A 24,528-nucleotide genomic window follows, 5' to 3' on the forward strand; every position below is an offset into this window, starting at 1 on the left:
AAACTAGAAGAAAGTTGTATGTTTTATTGGTGCTATACTGCACCCTGACTGGATCGCCTTTTCCTTGTGACCCTTCTGTAAGGGAATGTCTAATTGTCTACAGATGGGCTTTGAGTTCTCCACTCCATGCCTCCTCCCGCCCCCATTCACATTGGTATGATTTTGTTCTGAGTGTTAGATGCCTGATACCTGATCCCATCGACACCTCATGATCACACAGGTGTGCTTCTGCCATGTGGGCTTTGTTGCTTCTCAGCTAGATATATGCTTGTTTATCTTCAAGCCTTTAAGACCTCAGATGCTGTATCTTTTGATAGCTGGACATCCTCACCTTTCTTCACCACATTTGCTTACGTGCCCATTTTGTCTTAAGCGATCATGTTGGGAAGATGAGCATCACAGAATGCTGGATTATTAGAACAAAGTGTTCTTGTGTTGAGGGAGTACTTGAGTAGAGGTCCAATGTCCATCTACTACCTTAATTCTTAACATATAGATGTAAACTTATAGATCTATTTCCCTATCATTATATAAAAATATATTTGCATATGTACATGCCTGTAGTTAGACCTCTATAAATGTCCTTTGTTTCCTAGTTCTTTCCTCTATTTCCTTTTACTTCCCTCTTGTCCACTATCATGTTTGGCTTTCATTCAGATTTAGTAATTCTTCACCGTTACATTGCCCTTGATTAAGCCCCACCAGGTATCCTATGCCCTTCTGTCCATTGATTTTAGTTCACTTGTTGTTCCCTTGACCCTAGGTTGGTTGATGCCCCCCACCCCCCACTTCTTTCTCCCATCTCCCCTGTGTCCCCCCGGAACCGTGGTACATACATACAATGGAGTACTACAGATCCCTAAAAAGCAGCAAGGTCACTGTGGAAGCCAGGCGGAGGTTTCCACAGCAGTATGGAGTGCTGGAGAGGGCTGGGGTAGCTGCCTTGTGCCATGTGCAGCACTGACACAGAGGGCAGACTAGAGCTGCCCCCACTGGGTGGGCAGGGTTGTGCTAGGTGGAGGGTAGGGGGCCGGAAGCCAGAAGTGGCATGTGAAGGAAAGAGAGGGAGAGAAAGAGAAAAGGAAAAGAAGATGAAAAAAAGAAAAGAAGGAGAAAGAAGAAGAAACTAAACAAAACACAACTGGGCCCACTGAGACCGACTATGGTGGGAAGAGAGAAGAAAGAGAGAATTAAAAAAAAAAAGAGTGAAGAGATAGCTGAGGCCTGATCGCCTGAATGTGGACCTGGAGGGGTTTAAACCCTGCCCCAAGGTGGCGGACGAATGGGTCCACTTTGGTGTAGAGTCCCACGGGTGCTGGGTGGAATTGCCCTAGTCACGTGGAGGCCAGGTGGAAGTTTGCGCAGCAGCATTGAGCACTGGAGAGGGTTGGCGTAACTGCCTTGTGCCATGTGCAGCAGTGCCACAGAGGGCAGGCTGGAGCTCCACCACCCCCTGCCCCACTGTTTGGGCAGAGTTGCCCTAGGCAGAGGGTAGTGGCCCGGAAGTCAACAGTGGTGTGTGATAGGAAAGAGAGGGAGAGAAGAAGAAAAAGGAAAGAAAACAAACAAACAAACAAAACTGGGCCTGCTGAGACTGACTGTGATGGGAAAGACAGAAGGGAGACAGAAGAGAGACAGAGGAAAAAGAATAAAACGTTTGGAGAGAGCTGAGCCCTGATCGCCTGACTGTGGGGCTGGAGGGGTTCCAACCCTGCCTCAAGGCGACACGGTTGTGTTCCCACTTTGGTGTAGGGTCCCACAGATGCTGGGCAGCATTACTCTCCTGGGCAAGAGCTCATCGGCGGTCAGGCAGAGGTTCCCGCAGCAGTGTGGAGCACTGGAGATGACTGGTGTCGCTGCCTTGTGCAGTATGCAGCACTGCAGCAGGAGGGAGGAAGTTCCCTCAGCTACGTGTAGGGCTGCAGGACAGGCAAGGGGTCCCCCAGCCATGAGAGGCCCTGTAAGGGACGGGCAGGATATCCCCAGCCATGTGTGGGTCCACCTAGGGCGGACAGTAGCTCCCCCTGTTGGGCTTGCAGAGTTGCCCTAGTTTATGCCGAGACTGCTGATGCCCCAGCAGCTCAAAGAAGGTTTTTTACCCCTTGGGCAACTGGAATTGGATTAAATTAGCCCCTTGGCCAGGGCTTTTACCTGCAGCAAGAGAATCCATGTTAGCTACTTAACCACAAAAGAGTTTATGGTTAAAGAATAAATAACTTACAGTAGAAATAGATTTTTCCAGGAGGGTTTGAAGTAACAGATTCCAGGTCCACCTTCCAGGAGAAGTTCTTTGGATCCCATGATAGGCTGGGGCTGCAAGAGAGCTGCATCTGCCCCACAACACGAAGGCTGCTGCATCTCTCTGATCCCAGGAACACCCACTTTTGCCACGGTCTGCACCAGTAAGACACATCGTGCCGACTCCTCTTCCCATGTAACTCACAACCTCAGTCTCCTCATTTATAAATTAGGGAGTGTCTACCACAAGTTCATAAAAGCCTCAAACTCAGTGCCATCGAGTCACTGCCGACTTGGTTATCCAATACGACAGGGCAGAACTGCTCCTGTGAGTTTCTAAGACTGGAGCTGTTTACGGAGTAGGAAGCCCCGTCTTTCGGCTGAGAAGTAGCTAGTAGTTTTGAACTGTGGACCTTGCAGGCTGCAGCCCAAGGAGTAGGAAGCACTACACTATCAGGGCTTCTCTCCTCAAGGTCCTACATTAGATCCCTCAGAATGAACAGGGATTGGAAATAACTCATTAGGACTTAGAGGTGCCCACTAGCTGAAAAGCAGCCCTCTTGGCCTGCTTGAACAAAGGGTTAACCCCTCAACCACTAACTGAAAGGAGGGATTGAAATCCACCCCCAGTTCCCCAGAGGAACCGCCGGGGACATGGCTTCCAAATGGCCAGGACCTCGAGAGCCTTACGGAGTGTACTTCTACTCCTTCACACGCGAGGCTCCAGGACTGTTACTGGACTCCACAGAAACGGCCTCTTTGGGATTTGGGGTGATTACACAAACCAAATGAGACCTGAAGCTTGGCCCAGTGATGCCAGCTGTCTGGCGTGATAGGGTGCAGCGCATGAGTGGGCTGGTCAAGGTGACCCAGGGGTCAGACTCAAGTGCACCCTCAGTGCAAGCAGAAGCCCGGGCAGGAGGTTGGTGATGGGTGAAGGAGGAGGCCTTCCAGTGAGACAGGTGTATGCATTTCAGTCTGTGAGGTAATGCGCCACGGTGCCCCTGCACCAGGAGGCTGGGCTCGGCACTTGTCTGACTGCAAGGTGTGAACCAGGATAAACAGACCAGAGACTGGAGGCCAGAACCTTGAATGGTTAATGAGGATGGTTAGTGAAGCAATTCCCTGTGATCAATCACATCAAAAACATTACATAAATCAAGTAGGATCACGGTGGACACAGCCATTTAATTTAGCTACTTAAAGGTCATTTGAAACGCTTAATGGTGCGCTGTCAGTAGACCATGGCTTCTACATCCAGGCAGATAAAGGTTCATTAGGTCCCTGGAGTGGAGGACTTAACATCTTGCAGGGACGGATGGATTACCCAATCAGGAAGGGACGCACGGGCTTAATGATTGCTTATGTACTACCCTGTAATGAACAATCTCATCCGAGGTTCGCCACATCTTTGATGCACCTGAACCCGGAGAAAAGCCCGAGGAGAGACATCAAAGTGAAGAGGATTGGCGAGGCTTTGTTCTTTTTGTCATTCCTCCCTTGAGGAATTTGAAAAGTGATATTGAGAAAGGCAGACACCTGGATGACGGGACCATGAAAGGAAATAGTGTTCTTTTGGTTTGTGAGCGAATGAAGATGTGACACAAGCGGCCAGCTATCAGGATGGTGTGCGGGAGAGCCGAGTACGTGGTACAGGAAAAGACAGCTCCCGTGGGAAAGCATCTGATGCATATTTAGTGAAGAGCAGAGCCCAGGGAGATGAGAGCTGTGAAGGGCCCATGACACTGCTGTGGGACACAAATGCAGAGACTGCAGAGCACCCAGCCGAGACCCTGCCTTCGCCTGCTCCAAGGGGTGGGCAACTGCGAACTCCGGCCACTAACCACTCGGTCTGGCCCAGTCCACCGCTTCATCAGGGTGCGGGGCCTGACTGTTAACAGTCCCTGAGTGGTGCAAACAGGCTGCTAACTGAGAGGTGTAGGCTGGAGTCCTAAGGAGCACCGTTACCCTCTGGCACGGAATCATGGCAACCAGATGTCTTTAGGTTGTTGGGGAAGCAGCTGTGAGTAGGGTGTGTGTGTGTGTGTGAGTGCCAACGGGTCCAGGACCTATGAAAGGTTGTGGGTTTAGAACCCAAAGGACAGAGCCTCCCAATTCTTTTCTTGCCTACTTCCTCCCACCTGCCCACCCACCTACCAGGAGCCAATGGATCCTAGTGAACTGATGGGCCCAGGGGCTCTGATGGGCCCAGGGTTAGCACAACTCCAGAGAAGGTGCTCTTTTCTTTCAAACCCAAACATAACCACTGCCACCGAGTCCAGGCTAACTAAGACCAAAACAAACACACACACACACACACACACACACACACACACACACACACACACAATTCACTGCTATCAAGTTGATGCTAACTCATCCCAACCGCAATGGACTAGGGCAGACCTGTCCTTGTGAGTTGCCAGGGCGGTAACTCTTTACTGGAGTAGAAAGCCCAGTCTTTCTCTGGGGGAGTGGCTTATGGTTTTAAACTGCCAACCTTGCAGATTGGAGCTGAACCGGCAGCCACTATGCCACCAGGGCTCCTGACAACTCACAGACACCCCCAAATCCGTGCGTCCTCCTGGTTGTTGTCCCGATTAGTTTCTGTGGCGTCAGTTCGGTCCCATGGTGGCCAGAGGATGACAGAAGGAAACATTGCTCTGGTCTGTGTCTCCCAGCGACCACCATGCGTCACTTCACCATTGAAACACACGGCTCTTCTTACTTCCTTCTGAATGGATAACCTTTCTTTGCTTTTAGCTTTTGTTTTCTTATTCCATCTTCCTCTTTCTAGTGGTTGGGATACAGCTCCTCTGTTTTTTAATATTCTCTGTTAAATTTTAACTGTAAAATTAAATTAAACAAACTCACGGCCATGCAATCAATTCTGATCCACAGGAGCCCTATGGACAGGGTAGAGCAGCCCTTGAGGGTTTCCAAGGCTGTCCATATTGATAGGAACGGAAGGCCTGGAAGGGTCATACTGCTGACCTTGTAGTTAGTAGCCCAACATGTAACCCACTGTGTCTCCAGGGCTCTTTAACCTACCAAAGTACATCTTAATTTCTTCCCTGTCAATGCAAGGGCACTAGACCGCTTCAACTCAGCTCTCCCTCTCCTTACTCCCAAGTTATTGTAGAATATTTTAACCCTAAATGTCAGTATGTGCTATTTTACACATTTAGAGTTTGTTTATACTTACAGCTGCGCTTACCAAGTTCTTATTCCCAGCCCTTTCAACTCAGATCAGTCTTTGTTTCTCTGATACAAATATATCCTCCCTTTAGTGCAGGTCTGGCGGGCGGTGAACCCTCTCAGCTTGGTTATTTTGCCTGTCTTCTTGAAAGACAGTTGGTAGCTAACAAGTCATTGTTGACAGCTATTTTCTCTCTGAATCTGTGGGGAAGGTGGCTAGTGCGCTAATTGTCATCACTTGTACACAAGCTGTCTTTCTTCCCTGGCTACTTTTGGGAGCATTTGTTTTTGGTGTTTTTCACTTTTAGTACAACATACCTATGTAGGGCTTTCTTTTATTAATTGTTTACAATTAATAATGTGCAATAGCAGTTACAATTTACAATAAAGAATATTATAGATTATATTATCATTCACAGATGTAGACCACATAGAATTTGTATTAGTAAGATTTACTAGCACTACACATAAGCATTTCCCCCTTCGGTTGTGAAATATTTACCAGCACTTCCTTTCTCACTGAAGTACTGGCCGGTCGAGTCAATTCCAACTCACAGTGACCCTATGGACAGAGAGGAACTGCCCCTGTGGGGTTCTGGGCCTGTAAATCTTTATGGAAGTAGAAAGCCTCCTCTTTCTCCTGTGGAGCTGCTGGTGGGTTTGAACTGCTGACATGTGGTTAGCAGCCTAACTTGTTACCCACTACACCACCAGAGATCTCTCCACTTCTTACCACCCCCAAATCCAAACTCACTGCCATGAGGTTGATTCTGACACATAGGGACCCTGTAGGACATGGTAGAACAATTCATGTGGGTTTCTGAAACTGTAACTCTTTATGGAAGTAGAAAACCGACCGTGATAGTTAGGTTTTTGGTGCCAACACGGTCCCTGTAGGAACATGTGGGTGGAGTTTAGCCTGTCAATCAGGTCACAGTGCGATTGGAGGGCAATGGAGGTTAATGGCTTTGAGAGGCTGGCCTCTTTCTCTTTCTTTTCTGGTGGTCAGACTAGCACATTGCCTGAGTGAGCTGCTGGAGTCACGCTGAGACCTGCGACAGCCCTGTGATGCTTCCGACACCATGGGATCCACAAGCCTTTGTACCCACTGGCGGGTGATGTTCCTGCATCATTACATGTGGCTGTGTGAGTCTGAAGAGGGATTTATGGACTAGTATTGGACTTATGGGCTAATATCAGATTTATGGACTTGATCTGGACTGGGCTGGAGTGTTTTCTTAATATACAATTATTCTTTGACACAAAGCTCTTTCTTATACATATATGAGTGTCCTTGGATTTGTTTCTCTGGTCAACCAGTCCAACACACCTCCTCTTTCTCCTGCGGAGCTGTTGGTGGTTTTGAATTTCTGACCATGTAGTTAACAGTCGAATGCATAATCCATTATGACACCAGGGTTCCTCCATTGTTTACAGGGAAATATGAAACAAAACAAGTGAGAAGGAAAGTAAGAGAAAAGGAACAACCAGAAGAGAGGGATATATTAGAACCAGAAGTGAACTTAAATTTTCCTATCTTTGAGTACAAATATGGGCAAGGATTTGTCTCTAAGCTTCCTAGCAGGCTTTGCAAAAACCAACATTTGGCCAGGAACTGTTTTCCATATTCTGTTAGAAACTGAAGGAGTCCTGCTGGCACTATAGAGTACATGTCGGATCACTACAAGGTCAGTGGTTCAAACTCACCATCCACTCAGAGGGAGACAAACGAGGCAATGTGTTCTCCAAAAGACTTATAGCCTTGGAAACCCATTAGGATCTCTGAGTTGGAATCAACTAGATGGCAGTGGGTTTGATGATGAGAAAATGTGGTGTATCTCCTCAGAAAATTCTAGGAAGAATTCCATCCTGGGAGCTTGCTTAAAGGGCATTGTGGTTTTTGTTGTTGTTGTTTTTAAATGATTTTATTGGGGGATTGTATAACTCTTATCACAATCCATACATCCATCCATTGTGTCAAGCACATTTGTACATTTGTTGCCATCATCATTTTCAGAACATTTTCTTTCTACTTGAACTCTTGGTATCAGTTCCATATTTCCCCCCGTCCCTTGCCTGCCCTCACTCCCTCATGAACCCTTGATAATTTATAAATTGTTATTATTTTTGCGTGTCTTACACTGATCGATGTCTCCCTTCATCCTCTTTTCTGTTGTTTGTCACCCTGGGAGGGGGTTACATGTAGGCCATTGTGATCAGTTTCCCCTTTCTCCCCCAACCTTCCCCTCCTGGTATGATTGTTACTCTCAATATTAGTCTGGAGGGGCTTATCTGTCCTGGATTCCCTGTGTTTCCAGCTCTTATCTGTGCCAGTGTATATGCTCTGGTCTAGCTGGAGTTGTAAGGTAGAATTGGGGTCATGATAGTGGGGGTGGGGGGAAGCATTCAAGAACTAGAGGAAAGTTGTATGTTTCAAAGGTGCTATACTGCACCCTGACTGAATCATCTCTTTCTTGTGACTCTTCTGTAAGGGGATGTCCACTTTCCTACAGATGGGCTTTGGGTTTTCCACTCTGTACTCCCCCTCATTCACATTGATAAGAGTTTTTTGTTCTGTATCTTTGATGCCTGATACCTGATCACATCAACACCTCATGATCACACAGGCTGGTATGCTTCTTCCATGTGGACTTTGTTGCTTCTCAGCTAGATGGCTGCTTGTTTGTCTTCAATCCTTCAGGACCCCAGATACTATATTTTTGATAGCTGGGCATCATCAGCTTTCTTCACCACATTTGTTATGCAACTATTTTGTCTTCATTGATCGTGTCGGGAAGGTGAGAATCAAAGAATGCCAGGTTATTAGAACAAAGTGTTCTTGCACTGAGGGAGTACTTGAGCATAGGCCCAATGTCCATCTGCTACCTTAATACTAAACCTATAAATACATATACATAGATCGATTTCCCTAATGTTACATATAAATATATTTACATATGTATATGCCCGTATTTAGGCCTCTATAAATGTCCTTTGTCTCCTAGTTCTTTCCTCTATTTCCTTTTACTTTCCTCTTGTCCACTATTATGTTTGGCCTTCATTCGGGTTTCAGTAATTCCTCATGGTTACATTGCCCTTGATTAAGCCCTACCAGGCATCCTATGCCCTCCTCATCATCAATTTTAGATCGTTTGTTGTTCCCTTGTCCCTGGGTTTGTTAACACCCACTTCCTTTCCCCTGCCTCACTCTCTCCCGTGTTCCCCTGGAACCATCGGTCCCATTGTTTTCTCCACTGGATTGTTTTTCCCACCTATCTTATCTAGATAGACATGCAGACCCAATAATAAGCACACACAGAAAGACAGAGCAAAACAAAACAACAAAAACAACTAAAAAACCAACGATAAAAAAAAAGAAAAGTCTATAAATAATTCAAGGTCTGTTTGCTGACCTTGAGGAATGTTTTCCAGTCGAGTCTGATGCTGTGTCATTCCCTGGCCCCAAAATCTATTTTTGGTATTCCCCAGAGACTTCATTGCTTTGCTGCTCTGTTGTGCACCCTTAGCACTTCACCACGGAGTGGTGGGGTCAGATTGGGCACAACTCCCTCACTATGCCTCTAGTGTTGTTCCTCGAAGTCGTAAGGATCAGTGAGGGACGTCGTGTCTTGTGGTGGGGTTGGCCCTATGGTCTTCTCTTTGCATTGGCTGATCTGAACAGGAATATTGTCCTCAGGGTTTGGAGGGCTAGGATGTGTTCTATTCTCTCTCTTTCCCTCTTCGTTTGCTCCTTTGAGCTCTTATCAGAAGTGCCCCTCTCCCTGAGCTGTAGCTTCAGTGCTGTTCTCTGAAGTGAATTAATTCTTCTGGGGGGAGAGGAGGTGTCCACGTAGTTGAGGTTGGGGCCAGCGCTGCAGACCTCTCTATTGGTTCCCTGCTTCATGCCGGTATGTTGCATTCACATTTTGGCACACCGAGTTGAAATCTGGTCTCTCTCTCCCCCTCCTGTGGAGATGTAAACAACACCCACCCCTTGGCTGGGTTAGTGTCCTGTTCCCCGGCTATCCATGTCTTTTTGTTACCCTTTTCTTTCTGTTCCCTTCCCTTTTACTTGGCTACCATATGTATCTCTGGATTGGGTCTGGCCCCTGCCATACTACCTGGACCTCACCCCAGGAATGTGTGGATACATTAGCTTTTCCCCTATGCCCCCTTTGCACTTTTAAGCTTACCTCAGCGGACTCATGTTTTACTTGTCCTTTTGTGCTCAGCTTACTTCCCTTAGCACAATTTCCTGCAGTTTTTCCCATGCGGCACTGTGTTTCATACATTCATTACTGCTTTTTAGGACTGCGTAGTACTCCATTGTATGTATGCACTGCAATTTTTTAATACATTCATTCTTTGATGGAAATTTGGGTTGTTTCCAACTCCTTGCAATTGTGAACTGTGTTGTGATGAACATTGGAACATGGATGTCTGGCCGTGGTTTTTTCCTTGCCTCTTCTGGGTATATGCTCAGTAGGGGGATTGGTGGGTCATTTGGTAGCTCGATTTTCATCTGTTTTAGATATTGCCAAATCGATTTCTTTAGTAGCTGGACATACCTACAGTCCACCATCACTGAACGAGAGTTCCTTTCTCATCACAGTTCCTCCAACATTTGTCACTTTCTGATTTTTTTAATTGGGCTATCCTAGCGGGTGTTAGGTGCTATCTCATAGTTGTTTTAATTTGCATTTCTCTTATGGCTAATGATTGGGAATATTTTCTCATATGTTTCTGTCCTTGTGAAACTTCTTTTCAGGTTCTTTGCCCACCTACTCAGTGGGCAATTGTTTTTTTTCTTATTGTAAACTAGCAGAGTACTGTAGATTTTAGTAATAAGGCCTTTGTGTGGTATGTCATTGCTAAAGATGTTTTCCCAGTCCATGGGCTCTCTTATTACTCTCTTGATGAATTCTTTCAATGCACACAGGTGGTTTATCTTCAGTATATCCCACTTGTCAATTTGTGGCTCATCTGTATTTGTGTCCTTCCCTAATACTGATAATCTATGTATTCCATGTGCCAAAGTTCTCAGGTTTGTCCAGTTCCCTCACTGATGGCCGTAATAGTTTGGGGTTTTACTTCAAGGTCTGTGATCCACTTTGAGTTCATTCTTGTCCATGGAAGTAAGGGTCTGGTTTCATTTTTCTGTGGGTGAATATCCATTTTTTCTAGCACTCCTTATTGATATTTGGTATTCCCATTTGATATTTTTTTTGGCCCTTATCAAAGATCAGTTGTCTGTATGTTGATGATTTTATTTCTAGGTTTTCAGTTCTTTTCCATTGGTCCAAGTATCTGTCATTATACCAATATCATGTGGTTTTGACCACTGTGGCTGTATAATAGGTGCTAAAGTCAGGTAAAGCAAGTCCTCCCACTCTGTTCTTCTTGAGAAGTTCTCTGCTAATTTTGGGCTTCATCCCTCTCCATATGAAGTTGGTAATCCGTTTTTCTAATTCAATGAAGAATGATGATGGCATTTGTATTGGGATGGCATTAAGCTTACATATTGCCTTGGGCAGAACTGACATGTTAATTATAATTAGTCTACTGATCCACAAGCATGGGATATTCTTCCATTTGTGAAGGTCACTCCTGGGTTCTTGTAATAGTGTTCTGTAATTTTCCGCATAAAAATCTTTTGTTTTTTGAGTCAGTGTGGAGCTTTTGGGATTTTCCATATATAAAATCATATCATCTGTGAATAACGATAGCTTCATCTTTTCCTTCCGCAGGCAAATACCCCTGATGTCTTTTTTTGTGTGTGTGTGCCTTATGCTATTAGCTAGGACCTCCAGTATGATGTTAAATAAGAGTGGGGACAAGGGCATCCTTGTCTGGTCTCCTTTTTCAGTGGGATTGTTTTCATATTTTCTCCATTGACTGCTACACTGGCTATTGGTTTTTTATATATAGCTTGTATTATATTGAGAAATTTTCCTTCCATTCCTATCTTCTTGAGTGTCTTAAACAGGAATGGGTGTTGGACGTTGTTGAATGCTTTTTCCGCATCATTGATATCATCATGTGGTTCTTATTTCGTGTCAATGTGACAAATGATAATAATGGTCTTTCATATGTTAAACCATCCCTGCATCCCTGGTATGAGTCCCGCTTGGTTGTGGTGAATTATTTGTTTTATATGCTTTTGTTTTCTATTGGCCAGTATTTTGTTAAGGATTTTTGCATCGATGTTCATTAGGGATATTGGTCTGTTGTCCTCGATTCTTGTGGGATCCTTGCACAGTTTAGGATCAGAGTTATACTAGCTTCATAGAAGGAGTTTGGGAATTTGCTGTCTTGTTCTATGTTCTGGAAGAGTTTATGTAAGTTTGGTTTCAGTTCTTCCTGAATCCTTGGTAGAATTCTCCTGTGAAGCGATTGTCTTTCCAAGTACTTGTCCATGTCTTTGGGGTTGTTAAATTCATTGGAGTACTGTCCTTCATAGTACTGTGTAATTATCATTTTGATTTCATTAGGGTCTGTTGTAATGTCCCCTATTACATCCCTCATCCTTGCTATTGAAATGTGTTCCTTCTTTCATTGGTTAGGTTGCCAGTGGTCCTTTGATTCTTTTAATCCTTTCAAAGAACCAACTCTTAGCTGCATTAATTGTTTTCATAGTTTTCTTATTTTCCCTTTCCTAGATCTCAGCCTGATTTTTATTATTTCTTTTCTTTTGCTATTAGCAGGATTGTCCTACTGACTCTGCTCTAATTGCTGTAAGTTTTGTGTCAGTATATCAATCATAAGTCTTTCTTACTTTTTCATATGTATATATATTGCTATGAAACTTCCTCTGATAGCTGCCTTTGCAGTGTCCCAAAGGTTTTGGTACGTCGTAGTCTCATTCTCATTGGGTTCTAGAATCTTCCTGATTTCATCTTTGATCTGGGCCAGTACCCACTCCTTTTGCAATAGTTATTCATCCTCTAGGTGTTCGCTCTTGTTTTCTTAATTTTCCTTTTCTTGATTTCCAACCTTATGGCATAGTGGTCAGAGAGAGAGAAGTCTGTATGATCTCTTCGTGCTTCAATTTACACAGACTGGTGTCCCAGCATGTGGTTTATTTTCAAGTATGTGCCATGTGGACTTGAAAAGAATGTGATTTTTTTTTTTTTTTTTTTTTTGGCATTTGGTTTGGAGAGCTCTGAAACGATCTATCAGATTAAGTTGTCTCATTGTAATGTTTAGATCTAGCCTTCTTGTTAAGCTTATTTCTTTGTGATCTGTCTTTCTCAGAGAGTGGTGTATAAGTCACCTACTATAATTGTTGAGACTGTAATTTCTTTTCTCATCTTTTGGAGTGTTTGATTGATGAATTTCATGGATCTCTCATTGGGTGTGTATATATTTATTATGCTCACTGGTTCTTGGTCTACTTTTCCCTTGAGCATTATATAATGCCCCTCATTATCTCTTGTTTTGGTTTGCACCTTGAGATCAATTTTGTCTGAGATTAGGATGGCAACTACTCCTTTTTTTGAATTGCCATTTGCTTGGTATGTCTTTCCCCTGCCTTTGATTCTCAGCCTATTTTTGTCTGTAATCTGGAGACATGTCTCCTGTAGCTAGCAGATTGACGGGTTGTGTTTTCTAAATGAGACTGCTAGCCTCTTACTTTTAATGCCCGAGTTCAGTCCGTTGACATTCAGGGTTATTACATCCATCTGTGGACTATGTGATGTCATCTGGTACCTTTTTTGTTGGGTGTTTTCCCACCTCCCTTTCTTATCAATGTGTTGTGTGCGTGCGCGCGCGTGTGTGTGTGTGTGTGTGTGTGTGTGTGTGTATGTTTCATTCTTGACCTCTTTCCACCATTAAGCCAATGTTATCTTGGTGGCTGTTTTCTCTGTTGCCCTCTGGGTGGTCTTGTTCTATGTGGCAGTTTCTTATTTGTGCTCGCTGAGTGTAGTTCTTCTGCCCATACTGGGTCGGCAAGTATATTTTGAAGGGCTGGGTTTCTTTCAATGTATTCTTTGAGTTTTTCCTTGTCTGAAAAGACTCCTACTTCTCCATCTTATCTTGATAGATAATTTGGCTGGATAGAATATTTTTTAGTTTACAGTATTTTCCTTCAATTTTTGGAATATGTTGCCCTACTCTCTCCTCTTCTTCATAGGGTCCACTGATAGGTCTGAGCATCTTCTTATTTGGGTACCTTTATAGGTGACTGATTGTTTTTCCTTAGATGCTCTCATGATTTTCTCCTTTTCCTCAACGTTGGATAGTTTAACTATTATATGCGTTGGTGACTTCCTTTTGTGATTCACTCTAGCTGGTGTTCTTTGGACTCCTGAATGGTTGCCTGGTTTTCATTCATTAAGCTGAAGAAGTTTTCCTCTAAGTATTCCCTCGTTATTTTGGCCATTGATGTCTTTGTTTTATCTTCCTCTCGTAATCCAATTATTCTGATGCTGTTCCTCTTCATAGCATCAGACAGGGATCTCAGGTTTTCTTCAGCTTCTCTGATAATCTTTTTGCCCCCCCTCCCCGCACACGTAAATTTGTTTAAGTCTGCTTGGCTGTCCTCTAGGTCACTGGTGTGCTTCTCTGCCTTTTCTAGACAGTTGGTGAAGTCTGTGAATTTGCTACTGGTTTTTGTTATCTCATCCCTTAGCTTTGGTGTATGGTCTTTATCTCCCTTTGGTGTATGGTCTTTATCTCCTTTATCATTTCATCCTTTTACTGTATTGCTTCCCTCATATTTTGTATGATTCCAAGCATCATTCTGAAGATTTCTTTCTGTGACAGATCAATGTCTGCTTCTTCTATGCACGTCATTAGGTTCAGGACTTCTTCCGACATTGCCTTTTATTTCTCCTGTTTTTTAGTGGAGGTCATTTGGGTGGATTTTTTTTTTCCATTGTGTTGCTTTAGAGGAGCCCAGTGATATTTTCCAGAGTGTCAAAGGGAACTGGGATCTCTCTTGGAGATTCGTAGGAATGCTTCTTCAAACTGCCTGGAAGTAATTGCGCTATGGGATTCGGCTACTGCTTTCTCCTCCTGTGGCTTCACTCTCTCCCTAGCCAACCTGTTATTTGGAGGGAAAGTTGGCTGGTCCTCTCAGGCGACGCTGGTTGGGTGGTTGTGGACGAATGAGGATTGCGCTGCACTGAATGATCTCACAGAAAACCATGGTGGTGTGGCCAATGGAGGCTTGGGGCACTACAGAGGGTATTTGGGGATGCTTGTTGCAACAGGAGTGCCTCAGAAGGCATGTGAGTATGCCTTCTTTGGTTCAGAGCACCACGGATGGTGGGCGGAATTGCCCTGGTCAGGTAGATCGCTGTGTAGGTTGGACAGAGGTTCCTGCAGCATTGTGGTGCACTGGAGAGTGAGAGTGTTGGCAGAGCTGCCTTAGGCCATGTGAGGCAGGTGGTAAGAAGTTCCCTCAGCCATGTGGACTGGGGAGGATAGGCAAGGGCTCACCCAGCCATTTGGAGTGCCTGGAAAGTGAACCGAGGTTCTCCCAGCCAAGAAAAGCACCCCAAATGTGTGGGTGGGAGTTCTTCCAGGGGCCTTGGAGGGCGCAGGCATCAGTTCCCCTGAGGTGAACGTTGGGTAGGATTTCCCCAGCTGTGTGTTACGCTGCAGAGGGTGGAGCTCCCCCAACTGGGTGGAGGGCAGGAGTAATTGCCCTAGGCTAAGGGGAGTGGCCTGGAGGTTGGCAGTGCTGTGTGAAAGGAAAAAGAGAGACAAAACAGATAATAAGTGAGCCCATTGGGACTGAAGGGGTAACGAGAGAAGAGAGAGAAACAAAAGTAAAGATATAGCTGAGCCCCAAACTCCTGGCCCTGGGGCTGGAGGGGTTTAAACCCTCCCAGATGTGGCAGCAAGCTGTGGCTGTGTTGAAGTAAAGCTCCTGGGCCGGCCAAAGGAGCCCAGTTCTGGCCAAGACAGTTGTGGGGCTAAGGTTAAGCCTTAGCCGACCTCCATAGTGGTAAGTCAAAAGCCCACAGCTCCTCAAAACCTAGTGGATCTGTGCTACTTAGACTTATGGTGCTCCTCCTGCGACCTGGCAGCATGGGATTTCCCTCTCAGTTGCACTCCTGTGCTGATTTCTGTAGAGTCCCTCTGGTATGTGTTACTTGGTTGCCATCTTGCTGGAAGTCGGGGGCATTGTGATTTTGTAAATGTCAACCATGGCCTTAGAATAAATTCTCATTCAGAGTCACCAACTATTTCTCATAGGGTTTTTCTGAAGTTTGAAGATTTCTTGCCAAACTGAATTTTGCTTAACACAATATTTTACAAAACAAAGCTTTAACAAAAATATTGCTAGCATACCTTCAAGGAAGTGTCAATATAATATGGTCCAAATAATGGTTCTTAGTAGTTGGGTTCCTTCCAGGGTAAATGACAGAGTTCTATGGACATTTTCCAAATTGTTTTGATTTGGCCCATTAAAAATATCCATTTTATATTATAGCCCAGTATATAAAAACACCTACACACATAATTAAAACAGAAGTTCCATGAAACAGGTCTTAGCCTTATGTTCTTTTTCTTCCTCCCCACCAAAAACCATTTTATTTGGAACTAATACAGATATCATATCATTCCATAGTTCAGTCACATCAAACAATATTGAACAATTGCTTCCAAACATTCTTTTCTTTCCTGGACTCCTTGACATTGTCTCTCTTTGATCCACTCTGCACACACCATACACCACTACCATTGTACCCCTGGATCCCCTTCAGAAACCCTTATTCTACTTGCTATCCCTATAGGTTCATCAATTCTGGGTTTCATATACTGAACAACATAAAAATATATAACACAACTTCAAGAAGGTGACCCCCCAATGACATAACACATCTGAGATAAACCCTAATATGAGCAAACAAAAAACAAAAGCAAAAATACAGAAAATGTTGGAAAGTAGATCCGGTCCAGTGTGCATCACAAGGGGATCAGCTGACAAGATTTTAACTGTTCAAGTCGTTGTATCCCTTTGATCTTCTGTACTCATCTCTCCAATGCAGGCTGTTTAGTAATCACTTTCTTCCTATCCCTCTATTATGGAGAGAGGGAGCTCACAAAAGGCTTATTTCCTATGCAGATCCCACAAATATATCTTGGGCTCCCACTGTCTTCTAAAACCTTCTTCAAACCCTATTCTCACAGTTTAGACTCTGATACCAATCCTTCCTTCATTAGGATTTACAGATGATAGGATTTATAACCCTTTGGTGACTTTGCGTGGTTTGCTTCTTCCATGTGGACTTAATTGACATCTCACTTAGATGACTGCTTATTTGGAGACCGGCCTTTAAGACCCAGATGATATTGATATATGTAAAGAACCCAGATGCTATTTTATCTGATAGACAAGTACCATCTAATTTCTTTACCACATCTTGCTATAGCATCCATTTCTTCTATGTTCCTTTCCTGAGGGTGAGTATTGAGCATAATCATGATGTAAGAACTAATTGTTCTTAAGTTGTAGCTAGGAGGTAGTGAGACCCCAAACCTATTCTTTTTAAAATCTGCCTTTGGCTCCCTTTCAAAACTTCCTTATTGACTTCTAGCAGAGAATCTTATTGATCGTCCCCCAGGGGCATAATGATCGTCTATAAATATTGTATTTGATTAGCTCCTGGTACTAATCTTTTGAAGCTCTGTTGAGAGAGGACTATTAGGCCAATGTAGGCTAAGTGCAGATCACAGTACCTGAATTATTCACTTGTTCAGAAATAATCCTTTCATGGCTGAATGCTATTTACACAAACACTGGTAGTTGGTTGTCAGGGGAAAATTTACAATAATATTCACTGAGAATAATAGTCACAGGTTTGACGAAATAATCTATATCTTAATACAGAATATAGAGCATTGCTGTAGTAAGTTAATGAGTGTCTGCCTACTGACAGTTCACTAATCTTGGAATAGCTGTCTCCTGCTTCTTCAGACATCATGACTTTTCTGTCTTAAGTCCTCAGGTTACAAGTGCATTTGAGGTAGAGTTCAGATCACCAACTGGAGTTACCGCATCAGATCTCACTGGTGCAGCCTTTGGAGCATGTTGTGCGCCTTGAAGATTCAGCATTCAGTGCTCCAGTGTAGGGCACTTGGCCTGTGTGTTAGTCTGGGTAGACAAGAGAAACAACTCCAGAGAGACTCATATGTGATTAAAGAAAGAGGTTTATATACAAGGGCAGTTGAATATTGAGAAAATGCTTCTGCCCAGTCCAGATCAAGTCCAAATTTCCAATGTTAGCCCATATATCTGATACCAAACTATAAAGTCCTCTTCAGACTCAGGAAACATATGCAGTGACGCTGAATGCAGGAAGATCACAGGCCAGTGAGTGCAAAGTCACTGGTGGTAGAAGCATCTCAGCCCTGCCAGGGTCTCTATGTGGCTCCTCCAGTTCCCAAGACTGCATTAGAGTTGGTCCATCTGGCTTTTCCTCAGGGATGTCTTGGAGGAACAGAGAGAGAGAAGTGTCTCCCACCTCCCAGGAGAAAATACAGGAGTTCCCTGAATTCTCAGGAGAAGGCCATGCCCACACAGAGGCCTCATTAGTCATATCTTGATTGACAGGCCAGACTCTATCCCTTCACTTGTAATCTTCTCAAAGTGACACCAGATTATGTAATGACCACAGCCTGGGTCCCCAGAAACTTGGGACAATGTGGCTTCTTTGGCACGTACTACTAGGGATACTCTCCTTAAAAGTATTTTCAGTCATCCTTCTACCCCCGGAGGTCGATCCTTCCACTTTTTCTACCAACAGTCATGCATTTGTGCCTCTCTCTCTCTCTCTCTCTCTCTCTCTCTCTCTCTCTCACACACACACACACACACACACACACAAACACACACGGAAAGCATCTATTCTGGTTTACAGCGTTCCACTGTATTTCAGGATAGTAATACCGAAGAGGATAGCACAAGTGCAAAACTGGTTAAGACCCGTCTGGGGTTTTCAGGGCGATCTTCTCTCAGTTACAGGGTCAGCTGCTGTGGTTTGGTCTCGTCTCCAGGCTGAGCATGCTCGCCGCCCCTTTCTGCACCCAGTAGAGGGTGCAGACAGCTGCCTGAGCAGCCAGTAGAGCTGGCATTCTCCTGTGAAAACTGAAGTGCTTTCCAGTGAGGGCACCCAAGGGGAGAGCCTGCCCACCCACCTGCCCGCCATGGAGCCCGAGGCAAACCAAGGGAAGAAGCTCATTAGCGTTAGTGCGCACCAGTGTTCCTGGGTTCAAAGCCTCTGTAAGAACATCCAAATAAGTGCTGGCAGTCATCTTTAATCATGGCCATGTTTCAGATGTCTAAATGCTCCCTGAGTCACCAGCATCTGGCTCTTGAGTTTCTTATTGTAGAGCCTTCAAAACCACGATCCACCTTACATGGCTCCAAATGGCTTCAGGAGCGAAGCCAATGAAACCGGATGGGAAAGCCCTTTGCATAGAGTGTGGACTCATCAGTGAGACCAGAGAAAGACGCTGTTGATGACTTGCCGCGAAGTTAAGACATAAAATGCCAACTGCTAGGAAATCGGGTCTAATTTGCCTTTGCAAGTCGCTTTCTACGTGAACGTGGCCTGCATCTCAATGACGGAACATGGTAAAGATGCTGCCGCTTCAAAGCGGCTTTGTTCGTAAGTGTCGGCGTCCCTTTCTAAACACATACTTCATCCCCCTCGAAGTTTTAACGCTTGCATTGAAACCAGAGAGAGGAAATTGTCGGTGACACCTGTTTGCCTTAAGCCTCTCTGCCCCACGCATTCCGTGCAAGATGAAGAAGGAGAACTCAGGAAGAAACGGGAAGTGAGCTTTTTCTAGGCTCTTCTTCCTGCCCATCTTGGCTGGCTTCTCCCTTTCACCTCCATTTCCCTCCACTTTCTTGAAAAAAACAAAACAAAAAAACAACAACCACACCACACAAATCTACTGCTGTGGAGTGGATTGCGACTCAGAGCAACTCTACAGGACAGGGTAGATCACTCCTTTTGGTTTCTGAGGCTGCATCTGTGAGATCCAGCCTCACATCCGACGGATCCTAAGGGACGGTTGTGTAATTGAAGGGAAGAAATTAAGAGAAAAACAAAAGTTTTGGGGTGCTCACCTCTGCCATGGCTTTAAGAATCAGGTCCAAGCAAATAGAGCGATTATATTCTCAACATCAGCCTATAAAATCTTGGGGCATGCAAGCTTTCCTAATTACCCCACAAAGTGGGGTATACCCTAACCCTGAGTTCATTTGAAGAATAACAATGCCAGTGCTGGGGGCAGGTAAGGGGGAGTGACTGCCCCCTGAGCAGGGAGAGCAATAGAAACATGTCTGCTTCTATAGATAAAGCTGCCAGCCAGATAGCACTCAGCTATGTGCTTGTAAGAGGTCACTTTAAGGCAGCACAATTATGGGAGGATATAGTGGGAATTAACATTAATTATGAGAATGTGATTTGGACTCATCTCAACCCACATATGTGAAGGTGTCCCTCCACCCAGAATCCTGGCCTTAAAATATGAGAATAAAGAATTTGTCCGCATATATTCTCTTCCCAGTTCTCTGTTTTCCACATGTCTTGATGGGAGTAAAAAGCCCCAACTTTCTCCTATGGGGCTACTGGTGGTTTTGAACAGCTGACCTTGTGGTTAGCAGCTAAATCCTTTAGTTACCAGGGTTCCTTTCCTAGATCAGAAGGTTTAGAAGACCACACTTAAAAGATCCTACTTTCGGCATTGGAGCGCCACGCTCTGAGCCTGCTGACCACTCCTGCCTTTGCAGCGCAGCCCAGAACAGACCACGCTGGAGGACTGCAGAAACCATGTCGAAGTCACATAGTGAAGTGGGATCTGCCTTCATCCAGACCCAGCAGCTGCACGCAGCCATAGCTGACACCTTTCTGGAGCACATGTGCCGCCTGGACACCGACTCAACACCCATCACAGCCGGGAACACTGGCATCACCTGCACCATCAGTTCAGCTTCCCGGGCTGTGGAAATGCTGAAGGAGATGATCAAGTCTGGAATGAATGTGGCTCGCATGAACTTCTCTCATGGAACCCACAAGTACTATGCAGAGACCATCAAGAACGTGTGTGTGGGCACGGAAACCTTGCTTCTGACCCCATTCTCTACTGGCCAGTTGCTGTGGCCCTGGACACTAAGGGACCTGAGATACGAACTGGGCTCATCAAGGGCAGCAGCACAGCTGAGGTGGAGCTGCAGTAGCGAGCCACTCTGAAGATCGTTCTGGATAACGCATACATGACAAGTGTGAAGAGAGTGTGCTGGACTACAGGGACATTTACAAAGTGGTGGATGTGGGCAGCAAGATCTAGGTGGATGACGGGCTTATTTCTCTGCAGGTGAAGGAGAAAGTGTGGACTTCCTGGTGACGGAGGTGGAAAACGGTGGCTCCCTGGGCAGCAAGAAGGGTGTGAACCTTCGTGGGGCTGCCGTGGACCTGCCTGCAGTGTCCGAAAAGGGCATCCAGGATCTGAAGTTCGGTGTGGAGCAGGACGTGGACATGGTGTTTGCGTCTTTCATCCGCAAGGCTATCATTCGATAGCCACGAGGTCAAGAAGGTCCTGGGAGAGAAAGGCAAGAACATCAAGATCATCAGCAACATCGAGACTCACGAGGGAGTCAGAAGGTTTGATGAGCTCCTGGAAGCCAGCGAAGAGATCCTGGTGGCCTGTGGCGACCTGGGCATCGGAATCCCCGCAGAGAAGGTCTTCCTCGCTCAGCAGATGATGATCGGGCGCTGCAACCGAGCTGGGAAACCCGTCATCTGGCCACGCAGATGCTGGAGAGCATGATCAAGAAGCCCCGCCCCACCCAGGCTGTGATGTGGCCAACGCGTCCTGGACGGAGCTGACTGCATCATGCTGTCTGGGGAAACGGCCAAGGGGGACTACCCACTGGAGGCCTGATTGCCGTGAGGCCGAGGCTGCCATCTACCACTTGCAATTGTTGGAGGAACTCCGCGCCTGGAGCCCATTACCAGCGACCCCACAGAAGCCGTCACCGTGGGCGCCGTGGAGGCCTCGTTCACGTGCTGCAGTGCGGCCATAATCGTCCTTACCAAGTCTGGCGGGTCTGCTCACCAGGCGGCCAGATACCGCCCACGCGCCCCCATCATTGCTGTGACCGGAACCCCCAGACGGCTCGGCAGGCCCACCTGTACCGCGGCATCTTTCTTGTCCTCTCTAATGACCAAGTTGTGTCGGCCTGGGCTGAGGACGTGGACCTCCGGGTGACCCTGGTCATGAATGTCGGCAAAGCCGGAGGCTTCTTTAAGACTGGCAACGTAGTCATCATGCTGTAGTGTAAGGTGACCAGATTTAAAGCGGGACACCATTGACTGGGGCGCAGGGGGTGTTCTTGATTAAAAATTTGATCTCTATGGACCAAATAGAGCATTCCCTAGCTTGTCGTTGCATTCTTTCCAAAGATCCGGACTTTTTAAAAACGCCAAAAATCGGACTGTCCTGCCAAAAGTGGGACGTCTGGTCACCTTAGTGCCTGTGCTATGATGGGCCCTGGGGCCCCTCCTCTAGTCCCTGCCCCATCCCCTCCCCCAACCCACCCATTAGGCCAGCAACACTTACAGTGCTTCCTCCGGGGTAGTATGGCGCCGGTGGGCTGGGGCTCCAGGGAAGGGAGTGGGAAGTCCCTGGTGCCACATGGCCCTGGTGGGCGGGGTTGTCCAGAGCCTGGCTGCCCATCCCGTGGCACTACCCAAGCCAGGGAAGAATGAGGGCTGTGGGGCTAGAGGCCCGTGCTTCTTGAATTCGAGAGGTCAACAAGCTCCCTCGCCCTTGTGTGCTCCATTCAGCCCCTGTACAACATGGGTGCCCAGAGAATGCCCGCGCTGGCTTCTTACTAGACAGCAAGATCCAGATGCCTGAGGGTGGCCGGGTAACAGTGGCTCCAGTGCAAGCAGATTATGGCCCTGGCCCTGAACTTGGGTCCCCAGCCCCTCAGCCTCCCCCATTCCCACGTGTTAGTTGTGAATTGGACACTTGAGTTCCTGCTCTCTGCTCAGCTGTCATGTGGACAAAAACACTCCACCACCTTCCATTCTCCCCCCACCCCTGCTGCAACCACCTCCAGGCTTGTTACTATAGAGCCTACCTGTATGTCAATAACCTACAGCTGAAGCTAAAAAAAAAAAAAAAAATCCTACTTCCTTTCAGATGTTTCTGCCCCGCACCTTGCTCCAAATATGTCGTTACGGTGGCGTATGTTGCTAAGGTAACACTCTTGACCACAAAGAAGCACCAGATACATCACAATGTGGGAAAGTCAACAGGACGCAAATAGTGTGGAGGAAAACACAAAAGAGTTGTGTCAGGGAGGAGAGAGACACTGTTTATACATTTAAGAAGATGAGACGTATGAATCCGGGTCAATGTGTGAATCTTGGTTTGGATGCGAGCAAGATGAACATATACAAGAGGACTGACTCAGTGGCTGCAGCCAGGGGCTCAAACTTAGCAACGATTGTGAGGTGATGGTGCAGGGCCGGGCAGTCACTCCTTTTGTTGCACATATGAGTCAGAACAGACCCGACAGCGCCTAATAGTAACACGCTAGCAGTTACATGATATGAAGATATCATTGCTAATTAGGGTAGGATGTGTTTTTCAAAAGCCTTTGTGGTAGAGTGCAATTTCTGAAGAGGCCTTATACCCATGTCTCTAACTCCCGTCAAAGGATTGGGTGGGATTATGCAAATGTGTGTGTGACACTGATTGACGGGATTGATCCAGTTTTGTTACCACACCCTCACCCCGTTATAAGGAGAAAAGCCATCTTTGAAGTAGGAGAGAGAGAAAGCCCAGGAAGACTGGAAGAGCACGTTCCAGACCCCTGTCTGAAGCGCCCGAGGCTGGGACTGCGGCACCAGGAACTGCGGTATGAAGGCTCAGAGGAGCAGTGTGCACTGAGATCACAGGTACCTCCTCCTCTGGCCCCGAGTGGGCCCTCTGGGAGACAGAGTGTCGGGGTGGTGGTGGGGTGTTATTGTTGTTGTTGGTTTTCTGGCCCACTGAAGCAGAAGCCAAGTGTGGTAGATATATAATCCTTTGTCAATTTGAGGATTAAGACTGTAAGGGTGGAGTCTAGCTTGTCAATCAGAACATAGCCAATGAGACCTCTGTGTGGGCATGGCCTTCTCCTGAGAATTCTGGGAAATCAGTACTTTCTCTTTGGAGGCAGGAGACACTTTTCTCTCTCTGCCGCTCCCTGGGAGACGTTGCAGTTGACAAGACACTTGGAACTACCCTAGTGCCCTGAGCCGGACAAGCCACGTGGACGCAACCAGACCTCTGAAGCCAGAGAAACCACAGAGAGACCCCTGCCAGCGCTGAGATGCTTACAACGCCACTGGACCCAAAGTCTTTCTACCCACTGGTTTGTGATTGTCCTGTGTTTGGCTTCATTGCATGTGTTTCGTGAGTCTGAAGAGGGATTTATAGATTGGTATTGGACATATGGGCTCATATCAGATTTATGGCCTTGCATTGGACTGGGTTGGGATGTTTGCTTAATGTACAGTTGCTCTTGTATATACACCTCTTCCTTACACACATATGTGTGTCCATGGATTTGTTTCTCTAGTCTACCCAGACTAACGCACCAAGGGTCACGTGGCTGAGAGTCAAAGGATCAGAGAGGGATGGAGCCGCTGGCGAGGAGCGTTCTTGCTGTGGACGCTTGGCTGATTTTATTCCTAAAAGCCTAAATAGTAATCCCAGGCATAAATAATTATCATCTGAAGTACAATTTACTTACATGCACAATGAAATTCACCATTTTTAGTGGCTTGGCCTGTGAATTTTGACAAACACATGCAGGGGGCCTCAAACTACGGCCCCCGGGCCACATGCAGCCCAAGGAGGACATTTATCCGGGTGTTTTTGCTCCCCCCCCTTTTTTTACTTCAAAATAAGATATGTGCAGTGTGCATAGGAATTTGTTCATAGTTTGTTTTAAAATTATAGTCTGGTTCTCCAACGGGTTTGAGGGACAGTGAACTGGCCCCCTGTTTAAAAGGTTTGAGGACCCTTGAATAGAGTCATGTAACCACCAGCAGAGCCAAGATGTAGACC

The 24,528-nt window shown here is 46.0% G+C and overlaps 1 pseudogene; it reads left to right on the forward strand.

The window, feature by feature from the left end:
- The first annotated feature begins 20,180 nt into the window (after nt 1-20,180).
- On the forward strand, nt 20,181-21,740 carry LOC101657698 (annotated as a pseudogene).
- The last annotated feature ends 2,788 nt before the right edge of the window (nt 21,741-24,528 follow it).

The sequence above is a fragment of the Echinops telfairi genome, unplaced genomic scaffold (assembly GCF_000313985.2).
Source record: "Echinops telfairi isolate 266 unplaced genomic scaffold, ASM31398v2 ScPeMD7_23;HRSCAF=83, whole genome shotgun sequence".
In the NCBI taxonomy this organism is placed as follows: domain Eukaryota; kingdom Metazoa; phylum Chordata; class Mammalia; order Afrosoricida; family Tenrecidae; genus Echinops; species Echinops telfairi.